At 48.8% G+C, this 12,472-nt stretch overlaps 1 protein-coding gene across 1 annotated transcript in view; it reads left to right on the top strand.

Annotated features, from left to right (window-relative positions):
- The window catches only part of NUP133 (nucleoporin 133), a 1,112,480-nt gene that overhangs the window by 623,119 nt on the left and 476,889 nt on the right, over nucleotides 1–12,472 (top strand).

Below are 12,472 nucleotides of genomic sequence, written 5' to 3'. Positions count from 1 at the left end.
CCCTTTTCAGGACTATCTGTCAATCCTACTAAATCGAAAGCTATGTCCATTCATCTTCCTCCTACGGAACTAGCGACTTTGAAAGCCGCTTTCTTGTTTCAGTGGCTACCTTCTTTGCCTTATCTGGGGATCCGGCTCGCTCCAACTTATGGGGGACTCTATCAAGCCAACTTTCCTCCTTTATTCAGGAAACTATCAGATATGTTATCCTCCTGGACTCATCTCCCTTTATCTTGGTTTGGTAGGATAGTGGCGGTATGTCGTACATTCCAAAACTACTTTATTTTTTTTCGAGTTTTGCCAGTCCCAGTCCCATTACATGTTTTGCGTATACATCAGCGCAAACTCCTGAAGTTTATCTGGGGTTCCACTCGACCCAGAATCAATAAGCAAGTGTTATACGCCCATAAGATTAACGGTGGCTTCTCGGTCCCCAACCTGCAAGCGTATTATACAGCAACTTATATAGCCCCATTATCTCACCTCCACGAGATGACCAAATGCCGTTATGGGCTGCTATTGATTTAGTGGACTCTTATCTGGTACCAGTCTCCTCTTTGCCTAGCTCCCCCCCACACATCATCCTACCACTATCTGACCATGCTTGGCTCATTTCCTTTGCCTGTGAGATTTGTTTAAATTCTCTGCGGGTCCGATTTCTTTTCATCTCCCCTTTGTCTCCTGCATTGTCCATTATTCCCACCGGGGTGCGACAATCCTCAGCATTTCTCTTGGTGGACCGCTAATGGCTTTGTCAATATCCACTCTGTTTACCCCTACTAGGATAGTGACATTTGACACTCTACGTTCCTCTCATGATGTCCCTGCGAGAATATTATAGTTACCTACAGCTTAGGCACTTTCTGAAAACAGCTTTTAAAATCTCGACCTACCCCGTACACCTTGGTCCCCTTTGAAAGCCTCTGTAGAGCCCGACCTCACTCCTCAGGCTTGAAATCATTGATTTACTCATCGATAATTTCCTCTAAAAAAAAAAAACACCGTTGAGGCCTTATCTTCAGTGGAAGACGGAGTTGGGGAGACAGCCGGACCTGGAGGACTGGCAGATCATGACTATAGCATTATCGAAGTGTTCAAAAAAATTTCTAGTGCTAGAAAATACTTACAAGATATTTTACAGGTGGTTTTACACACCGGCTAGGCTGGCCCATTTTATTCCAGTCTACTCTGCTTCCGAGGATGTTCCCAGGAGGGCACTGTGGCGCACGTTTGGTGGACATGCCCAAAGGTATGCAGGTTATGGGTCAGAATCTACACTCTTCTCTGCAACTTATTTCATACTAATCTCGAAAGGAACCCTTATGAAGCTCTTCTCTGAAAACTGATTGCAGAATTGCTCTGTCCAGAGCGTCAGCTAGTGCTGCAACTTTTTACTGCAACTAAGTTAACTATAGCAGTGTTTCTCAAGCTTTTACGTGAAAGTACCCCTGCAGGTCTAAAAGAATTTCCTAAGTACCCCTGTCTCGAGAAAGTAATTTCTATTGTTTGGGTGTCATGGTTTCTGTGTGTGTGTAATGTCAGTATGTGTTTGTGATGATTTCTGTGTGTGTTTGTGATGGTTTTTGTTTGTGTGCAATATCAATGTATGTGTGCATGCTGCAATCATAGATACACACACACACTCCCAAATGAACACAATAACACCCACACATACAATCCCAAACTAACACACTTGTAGATACACAAATACCCGCAAAATCCCAAATTAACACACTGGTAGACACACCACACAATCCTAAAATAACACACTGGCAGACACAAACACACCCAGAATTCCAATTTAACACACTTGCAGACACACGCACATAATTAACACACAGGTAGACACATGCACGCACATGAAGCCTACAAGTGCAGTGCCCACCAAATGCAGTCTCATCAATACAGTGCCCACCAAATGCAGCCTCATCGGTGCAGTGCCCACCAAATGCAGCCTCATCGGTGCAGTGCCCACCAAATGCAGCCTCATCGGTGCAGTGCCCACCAAATGCAGCCTCATCGGTGCAGTGCCCACCAAATGCAGCCTCATCGGTGCAGTGCCCACCAAATGCAGCCTCATCGGTGCAGTGCCCACCAAATGCAGCCTCATCGGTGCAGTGCCCACCAAATGCAGCCTCATCGGTGCAGTCCCCACCAAATGCAGCCTCATCGGTGCAGTGCCCACCAAATGCAGCCTCATCGGTGCAGTGCCCACCAAATGCAGCCTCATCGGTGCAGTGCCCACCAAATGCAGCCTCATCGGTGCAGTGCCCACCAAATGCAGCCTCATCGGTGCAGTGCCCACCAAATGCAGCCTCATCGGTGCAGTGCCCACCAAATGCAGCCTCATCGGTGCAGTGCCCACCAAATGCAGCCTCATCGGTGCAGTGCCCACCAAATGCAGCCTCATCGGTGCAGTGCCCACCAAATGCAGCCTCATCGGTGCAGTGCCCACCAAATGCAGCCTCATCGGTGCAGTGCCCACCAAATGCAGCCTCATCGGTGCAGTGCCCACCAAATGCAGCCTCATCGGTGCAGTGCCCACCAAATGCAGCCTCATCGGTGCAGTGCCCACCAAATGCAGCCTCATCGGTGCAGTGCCCACCAAATGCAGCCTCATCGGTGCAGTGCCCACCAAATGCAGCCTCATCAGTGCAGTGCCCTCCAAATGCAGCCTCATCAGTGCAGTGCCCTCCAAATGCAGCCTCATCAGTGCCTGGATCACGATCTCCCACTGTGTCACAGAGCTTGGATTTGAATTGCCTGCTGTAACATCCCGGCTCCTGTGATACACATCACACTGATTAAATTTCCCGGCATTCGATCAGCGTTCTGTCTATCACAAGAGCAGGTCTAGGAGGCTGGTCTTTGTTACAGGGGCTGCCCCCGCATTTCAGACCCAATCTCCGTGACACAGCAGGAGATACCACACACGAGGAGGAGGGAGGGGAGGACCAGTGGCGTCACTAGGGTTGGTGTCACCCGGTGTGGTAAAACATGCCATTTACCACCAACTATAGTCGCCCCTCAGTAAAGACCCCCTCAGTACAGACCCCCCTCCACTAAGTATAGACCCACCACCGTCAGTGCAGATCCCCCTCAGAATAAACCACCCCACTCCATCAGTGCAAAATCCCCCTCCATCAGTACAGACCAACCCCCCCATCAGGATACCCCCATCAGTGCAGACCTCTCCTCAGGACAAACACCCCCCCTCCATCAGTGCAGACCCTACCCCTCAGGACAACCCCCCCCCTCCATCAGCGCGGACTTCCCCTCAGGACAAACACCCCCCCATCAGTGCAGACCCTACCCCTCAGGACAACCCCCCACCCTCTCCATCAGTGCAGACCTCCCCTCAGGACAACCTCCCCCACCCCCTCCATCAGTGCAGACCTCCCCTCAGGACAACCTCCCCCACCCCCTCCATCAGTTCAGACCCTTCCTCGGGATAAACTCCCCCACCTTCAGTGCAGACCCCCTCAGGATAAACCCCCCTCCATCAGTACAGACCCCCCTCAGGATAAACCAGCCCACTCCATCAGTGCAGACCCCCCCGGTAGGATACCTCCATCAGTACAGACCAACCCCCATCTCAGGATACCCCCCTCCAGTGCAGACCTCCCCTCAGGACAACCCCCCCTCAGAACAGACTGACCCCCCTCCATCAGTGCAAACCTCCCCTCAGGACAAATACCCCCTCCATCAGTGCAGACCTCCCCTCAGGAACACCCCCCCACCATCAGTGCAGACTCCTCCCCTCAGGACAACCCCCCTCCATAAGTGCAGACCCCCCTCAGGACCGCTTCCATCAGTGCAGACCCCCCTCAGGAAATCCAACCCCTCTGCATTGCAGACACCCCCTCTCAGGAAATCCCCCCATCTCCATTGCAGACACCCCCTCAGGAAATCCCACCGCCTTCAGTGCAGACCCCCCTCAGGAAATCCCCCCTCTCTATTGCAGACCCCCCCCTGCTCATGCACCTGGGGGGCTAGCGGAGGATTTAGCATGCAGCCGCCTGGAGAGGTACTTGCTCAGACTGTCACTCTTCGGGCAGCCGCAATGTCAACTGGGGCAGGGGACCCGTTCAAGCTCCTGTGTGCACCACAAATTACCACCGTATGGAACCTGGGCTATGTATACAGGGGCACCCCCACACACAACACGGCCCCAAGGGGACAGCCCTGCAAAAACGGCTCCCCACCGACGCAAACACACATAGGTTGGACTTGATGGACGTGTGTCTTTTTTCAACCTCACCTACTATGTAACTATGTATGTAACTTTTTAGTGGTTTGATTTTTCTGTATATATGTATAACTATTCAATAAATTTATACTTTTGTATTTTTGTATATTTGTTGCTGTTAAAGTCCCATTTTCTTTTGGGGGGTACGTCCTTTTCTACTCTGATTATACAGCGATGATGGCAACTTCAAGTGGCATGGTTGGATGTTCTCTCTCTTTTATGTTTTGTTTTGAGGCGGTTAAAAATCATATGAATGATATAGTAAATAAAAACCTGACCGCTATCCTTTCAGACACACATGATAAATATCTTCGGGTTTGGCAACCGTGGTTTGCTTATATTCAACCCTCCAGATTTGATACTATGCTTCTCTCGATTTAATATGTTCCTGGTCCACACCCTGTGGATGACTCCTTCTTTTTTCTCTTTCCTTTCCTATTACTAGTTCTTTTTTCTCCTCCCCATTTTTTCTTTCCTTACTTTTCTCCTCGTTTTCTAGCTTAATTTCCCTTTCTTCCTCTTAGTTTATCAGGCCACCAGGCGTAGGCCTGGGCAGGATGGTTACGCTGCTAGCCTTTCAGCATTATTATACAATATTCTCTGTTATACACAAATTCATTGAATATATGGTTTTGTGGCAGGCTGCATTCAATTCTATGAGTGGACATTTTCATTCTTTACTTCGTGCGGAGTTTTCCAGAGTCCCGAGATACTTTGGACTGTGATTTTTATCTTCCAGATGTTACGTATCGCCTATCTCTGAATTTATAGAACTTGAGTATTTCTCTTTGTTTTGTTTTTTTTTTTTTTTTTTTTTTTTCTTTTTTGTACTATATGTTCTATTTGCGATGTAACCATCTAATTGTTGAGCTGATCTGTTGTATTGGATATTAATAAAACTCTGTAAAACAATGCATTAAGGTGAAAAACCATGTGATTTTACAACCCCTTTAAACAGTAATATCATCAGTACATCTAATGAACAGCTAGCAGCTAACAGTAACCTAATTAAACAGTGAACTAATTAACCAGTAAGCTAATTAATAACTAGGCTCCTAGACAAGCCTCAATTAGTCAGTGGGTCTACCCCCAGACAGTCCAGCACCAGTCTCCCAGTATTCAGGAAGACCCAGGGCTGTCCAAATCTGATTAACCAGCTTTCTTTTTACATCATCTTCTCACTGAATTTCAAGTTGGCATAGACCATCATGGATTCCTTGGCAGTTAAATGTGGTAATAACATGTCATCTTGCAGTATATAACAGGACATCTTCCTGAATGCTTGTAGCTCCCTCAAATGCCAGGGCCTATAGTCAGTAGGCAAGAGGCTACCCTGCAGTCCCCTCCAAAAGCCCTTGTCCTGGTTGGGTCTGTGTAATTTCTCCCCCCACACACACACCCAAAAGTAGACTATCCAGGTTCCAGAACTCTACCTTGTCTGGACATGCATTAGTTGGAGAGAGTGAACCCACATAGTCCACATTATCTCTACTCTTGGCCACAGGGAGGGGTTGCCAGCGCTTCAGCTGGGGTTAGGAGTTCCACTGTTATCAGCCTGCTGCTGGGGAGAGGCGTTGGCTCCCTGGAGCTCTGGAAATGCTGTGGGTGCTGGGCAGAGGTCATTCATGCTCTGTCCTGATGCCAGCTCTTCTGCTGTGAAGCAAAATAAAAATTTACCGGCCTCGCACAAATCCTCCAGGACCACTGATTTGTTGTAGGCAGAGATCAGCAGCACTCTGCCTTGATGCCAGCTCCTCTGCTGGTGGCTGGCTGGGTTGCCCCTCCTCAGTAAAAATTGAGCTCTATTGAGCCCCCCATCTCTGGACCTGGTGTCTGAAGATAGTCTCACTATCTCCTGTCCCTGGAACCCAGCAGATTTTACCGGTGTTGGGCAATGGCTTGCAGAGCTCTTCAACGTTTACCAGCACTTCAGTTAGAAGCTCAGTAAAGGTTACATCCTCTGGTGAAAAGTCAATCAAATCCATTCTTTCTGGAATCTGTGGCTGGAGAAAGAGGTTGCTGGCACTCTCCCCTTTTAGCTACCTTTGGTGGTGCTATAGCTGGTGTATGGTATGAAAACATCTAATGTAGCTTGCTCCAACTCCAAGCTCACCAGATAGGTCAGACCAGGTGCCAGCTCCATTGCCTCTGATAGATCCAGCAGAAACTCTTGATTGTCCCAGAGGTCCCATTAATGAAACTCCTCAGCACACCTGAATTATTTAAGGTCCTCAAAGGCTTCCTGCAATAGACCAGGGCCACCACAATCCTCACCCTCTGGAGGGTCATCATCAGCCAGCCACGGGTACTCCTGTACTGCATACCATTATAAGACCTGGTACACTTCATCCAGCCATACCTCCCTCTGGGCCAACTTTTCCTATTCTGACTCCCATTTATCCTGTAGCCTCTCTTCCAGGAACGACATCCATAATGAACACTAATCACAAAATGGCTGCTCTGTGGTTGGAAGTAATTCTTCCCAGAGAGCCTCATCCTCCTTGAGGGAGGTTCCCCAGTTCTCTTCGAATCACATCCTTCCAATCCAGCCCACCATCTGCTGAGACAGGGCCATCAAACTGGTCCAGAGCTTCCTGCATCCTCTGGCTGCCATTGTCTGTGCCTTTTCAACAATAATCCCAGTGGTAGTTTTTGATTGCTCTGAAAGGAGAAAGCAAATCCCACTGCTTTGCACCTAAGCAAGTGTTGTCTAGTTCTAGGGTGCAATTCTCAGCTGTAATACCAGACACCAGAGTGGAAGAAGTTGTATCTTGACGTAGGCACCCAGACAGGGTGCCAGGTGGCCCATCATATTTGGTGGCAGCAGTGGGACCCGCTTCCTCCCTACGGGCAGTCTAAACCACCACAGGGACCCAGTGTCGGGTGATATTAAAGATGTGTTCCAGGAACTGGTCGCCATGGAAGCACAGTTCCAGCGGCTAATGCAAGAGGAGTTTGCTCAGTACAGAGAGCCTGGTTATGCCCAGGACATGCTGGAATTGAGAGCCGCAATCTGCCAGGAGCTCTGGAGGGCGGCTTTAAAGTGGATCAAGGCTTTTATGGAAAGGTCCTCCCTATGTCCTGATCAGTACTGGCTGCAGTTGGACTTGCCTATACCATTCCGAGAAGAGCATTCTCAGGAGGGAAAAACTGACGGAGCTGAATAGGCTGGCCAAGACGAAAATGTGTGATGGGTATCGGGCGCTGCAATGGTATGCTACCCAAGTGTGGCTGAAGAAAAGCAATCCTATTATAGGCTATAACTTTGGCAGCCAGGGTTTGATATTTGAGATGCTTCAGGAAGATCCACATTTTGGTAGTGCAGTGGAGTGAAGATGGGAGAATATCTGAGATTTTAGGAAGTTGGAACTTCTCAGTGAGCTCGGATTGAGCAGTGACTTTATAGTTACACCAGAATAGGAGCTGGAACAAGCATATAAAATACTGTTCAACGAAGCTCAACAGTATATCCCAGCACCCATGGATGTTATGGGTTGTGTCGCCCTCACTGGGCCCAAGTGCCACCAGCCCCTGCCCTAAAATGTCAGCAATTCCAGAGACTGGGGATTTAATGGCCTTTACTGCTGAGGAGGAACAACCCAGTGAGCCTCCAGCAGAAGAGCTGGTATTAGGGCAGAGCATTGCTGAGCTCTGCCCAGCACCTTCAGCACTTGAAAGGGAACCAAGGAGAGGAGATGGTAAACCTCTATCCCCCACCACCAGCTCCAGAGACTGGGAGTTTAATAGACTTTTTTTTTTTTTTTTGCTGAGGAGGGACAAATCGGTGAGCCTCCAGCAGAGGAGCGGGCATGAAGGCAGAGCGCTGCTGACCCCTGCCTACAACAATCGGTGGTCCTGGAGGATTACTGCAATGCCACCAAATTTTCATTTTGCTTCCCAGTCCAGCGCTGGCAACAGGGCTAAGCGTTGCTGGCCTCTGCCTAGCATCTACAGTGGCTCCAGGGAGCCAGGGCAGACACCCCCTCTCCCCAGCAGCTGAAATGGAACGGCAAAGACCACCCAGTTGAAGCGCTGGCAGCCGGACAGAAGGTCCATGACCTCTGTCACACACCTACTGATGACAACCCTTCCCTGCGGCCAAGAGTTAAGGTCATGTGGACTATGTGGTTTCACTCTGCCCGACTAATGCATGTCCAGACCAGATGGAGGTCTGGAACCTGGTTAGTTTACCTTTGTACCTTTTTGATGGGGAGAAATGTGGTATACCCAACTGGGACAGGGGATTTTAGAGGGGACTGCAGGGTAGCCTCTTGCCTACTGACTATAGGCCCTGGCATTTGAGGGCGCTGCAAGCATTTAGGAAGATGTCCTGTTATATAATGCAAGATAACGTGCTATTACCACATTTGACTGCCAAGGAATCCCCGATGGTCTCTGCCAACTTTAAACTCAGCGAGAAGATGATGTAAAAAGTAAGCTGGTTAATCAGATTTGGACAGCCCTGGGTCTTACTGAATACTGGGGGACTGGTGCTGGATAAGGATGAGCTCCGGCGTGTTTGCACTCTCCATGTGCAGAGCCCGCCAGGAAGTCGGCACGGCGCTGCACTGCGCTAATCACAGGCAGTGAGACATTTTCCCGATGTGTGGCTGCAGAGATTGGGAAATGTCTCACTGCCTGTGATTAGCGCCGTGCCGAATTCCTGACGGGCTCTACACGTGGTGTGTGCAAACACGCCGGAGCTCATCCTTAGTGCTGGACTGTCTGGGGGTAGACCTACTGACTAATTGAGGCTTGTCTAGGGGCCTAGCTATTAAATAGCATACTGGTTAATTTGTTCACTGTTTAATTAGGTTACTGTTAGCTGCTAGCTGTTCATTAGATGTACTGATGATATTACTGTTTAACCACTTACCGACCGGCTCACGCTGATATATGCGCTGCCAGAGCGTGGCCGCGGACTCTATGTCCGCCGGCGGCCCGCGATCGCGGCAAGGAGAGGCAGAATGGGGAACTGCCTATGTAAACAAGGCATTTCCCCGTTCTGCCTAGTGACATGACGGGGATCTACTGCTCCCCATGTTCGGGAGCAGTGATCTCTGTCATGTTTCAGTAAGCCCATCCCCCTACAGTTAGAACACTCTGAGGGAACACACTTAACCCCTTGATTGCCCCCTACTGGTAACCCCTTCTCTGTGAGTGCATTTTTACTGTCAAAATGTTTATTTGGTTTTCAACAAACATGACAGAAAAACAATATAATACATTACCGTGTTTTAACTTATCCACGAGCCTTACGGACCCGGGACTGAGGAATTAAGGCAGTAACATTCCATGAACATATGTTCAGATTCTGTTTGAAAATTAAACAATAAACAGTACTAACGGCGTGTTCTGGGCAAACAGCCCACCATAAGTAACCTAATTAACTTGTGTATGAAACTATCCGCCCAAATGGCCCAGGGTCCAAGTCCTGCCGGTTGCAGGGCCAGACTCCAACATATAGTGGTACCTGGGATTTTCTAGGGGGTGCCGGCCGCGCATCCCCGGAAGGGTCCTAGCACCCCACCCCTTTGGGAATTCTCTGTGGAGATCCCTAGATCCCTCCAAAGCGCTGGGCCCAACCCCCCCCCCCCCCCCGTCCAGACCACCGGAAGTGCGGCAACTATAATAATTTATAAGGCTCAGTGTAGGGCGGTCCCGCTGGGGCCCCCTATTCCCTACCGCACAAGTAACTAAGTTCAGCTAGTGCAACCGGGTCTGACTCGGCTCCAGTCTCATGGGTTGATGTATGTCTTGCTTAATGAGGTAGAGAGGTAGGAACAGATTGTCCCAGAAAAGGGTCAGGAGGAAAAGTGTGAGAGGGAGAAAGAGGGGTGAGGAGTAGGGCTCAAAGTAGTCCAGGTTCTACCATGGCTCTGGGGTGATGAATGCCAGGGCAAATAGGAATGTTACAATAGGATGCCCAGGGTTCCCAGATAGCCTTGAACCTATCTGTCCTGTAATTTTTCTACAGTGTTTTCTTGCGCCATGATCCAGGAAACTTTCCTTTTGAACCCCTGGAAGGGAACCGTGGGGGTTTTCCACGCCCTTGCTAGCGTTATCTTAGCTCCTAGCAGGATAAAGAAAGTTAGTGTTTGGAGATTTTTATGAATTCCTGGGAGGGGGTGGTTCAGGAGTGCTATTTGAGTATCAGGAGTGACCAAAGTAACTGTTACGATCCTAATTGTGTGGAATACCTTCCTCCAAAAGGATAAGATCCGGGACAAGTCCACCAAATGTGGAACATTGTGCCCTCCAGCTCACAGCCCTTGAAGCATAAAGGGGAGACCCCCGGGAATATAAAAGCCAATCTTGAGGGAACATAGTACCACCTGGTCAAAACTTTAAGGCTAGCTTCTATCAAAGATATGTTGAGAATACCTTTTAAAATGAGCGTTTGGATGCCTGATACCAGTCCGAGGTTTTTCCAGGAGCAACCCGTGTCCTTCTCCCAGGCCGGGAGCATAGGCCGGAGTGTCATTTATTCGCCAGGGCAGAGTATATTAGAGAGATCCCTCCCCTCTGATCCATAGTGTTTGAGCACCAATGTTCGTATGGGGTGATTGTGGAGGGTTCAGCTTTGTTGGTCCAGATGGAGTGTAGAAAATGTGCAATTTGGCAGAAATGGAATAGCTCCGAGCTGGGCATCTCCAGTGTTTTCTTGCAATGTGCCAGAGTGAGGGGGTCTGCCAGGGAGAGGAAGTGCCCAATTTGGTAGAGGCCCTTATCCGTCCACCATTTAAAGGCTTTAATATTAAAGACCCGGTGGGAATCAGGTGTTATGAAAAATATGAGATAAGGGCTTTATGGGTGAGATGAGGGAATGTTGAGTATAGAGCGTGGAGCACAATGATATGGAATCAGAGTATGTAGGTGACATAACTGCTGGTCTAAATTTTGGGTTACTCCATAACAGGAAGTCAATGGTATTTAAGGGAGTGACTTCTCTTTCCATGGAGAGCCAATCAGGCTTAGGGACCCTAGAGTAGACTGTGGATATTTGAGTCAATTGAGCGGCTTTGTAATACCACCACAGATTTGGTTAACCAATCCCCCCGCTGGGACTTTAACCTGAATAACACTCCCTTGGAGCATCTATAGCCTTTGTTGCCCCAGATGAACCGTACAATTGTGGATTGGATTTTAACGAGATATTGTTTCTTTACTGGTATCGGGAGAGAGCGAAACAGGTACAACAAACGAGGTAGCAGGGTCTTCTTTACTGCATGTACTCTGCTCAGCCAGGATAGACCACACTTCGATCACTTTACCAGGTCCTCCCCACACCTATGGATCATGGGAGGGTAGTTCGCCTGAAAGAGTTTGTCAATGTCTGGGGTGAGTTTGATGCCCAAGTAGGGAGTATCGTTTTGCGGCCCATGAGAAGGCAAAATTGTGTGTAAGCAATTTGTGTAGGTCTGGGGGTACTGATACGTTTAAAGCAATTGATTTTTGTCATGTTGACCTGCAGACCAGAGACTCTACTAAAATCTTGAAGGGTTTTATACACCGTAGGTGTGGAAGTTAGCAGGGAGGTGAGAAAAAGAACTAAATTGTCCGCATATAGCGCACATTTATGTTCTTGTTCTCCACAAACCACCCCTTTGATGTCAGGACTAGATTGGATCGCTATGGCCAGGGTTTTGATAGCTATTGCAAAGAGAAGGGGAGATAGTGGCCATCTCTGCCTGGTGCCCCTTCCTATGGAGAAAGTGTCCGAGTATCTGCCCATCAGGTGCACTTGCACGTTCGGGGAGGAATTATAGCGAGTGGATTAGGTTTAGGAAGTTAGGGCCAAAGCCCCATCGACCCAGGATATCATATAGGTATGCCCAGTTCACAGAGTCAAAGGCCTTATGCAGGTCTATGGAAAGTAGGAAGCCTGATTGATGGGAGCCCCCATCCCATTGTGACTTAAGTAAGGAGATAATGTCTATTGCTCTCCGGATCTGATCCAGCCCTTGTCTCCCAGCAGGGATGAAGCCCACCTAATCTCTGTGAATGTATGTGGCAATGAAACTTGCCACTCTATTAGCAAGAATTTTAGTCATTATTTTTATATCGTTGTTGATGAGTGAGTTTGGGCGGTAATTGCTAACTTCACTTGTATCTTCACCCGTTTGGGAATGACTGAGATATACGCAGAGCTGAGATCATTTCCTAGGGGGACTCCATCCCTGAGAGCATTAAAGAACCGCGTCAGATGGGGGACCAGACAGG

This window comes from Aquarana catesbeiana, linkage group LG04 (assembly GCF_042186555.1).
Source record: "Aquarana catesbeiana isolate 2022-GZ linkage group LG04, ASM4218655v1, whole genome shotgun sequence".
NCBI classification, from domain to species: Eukaryota; Metazoa; Chordata; class Amphibia; order Anura; family Ranidae; genus Aquarana; species Aquarana catesbeiana.
The sequence above is the reverse complement of the archived record's forward strand: the minus strand, read 5'-3'. Positions and strand labels throughout refer to the sequence as shown.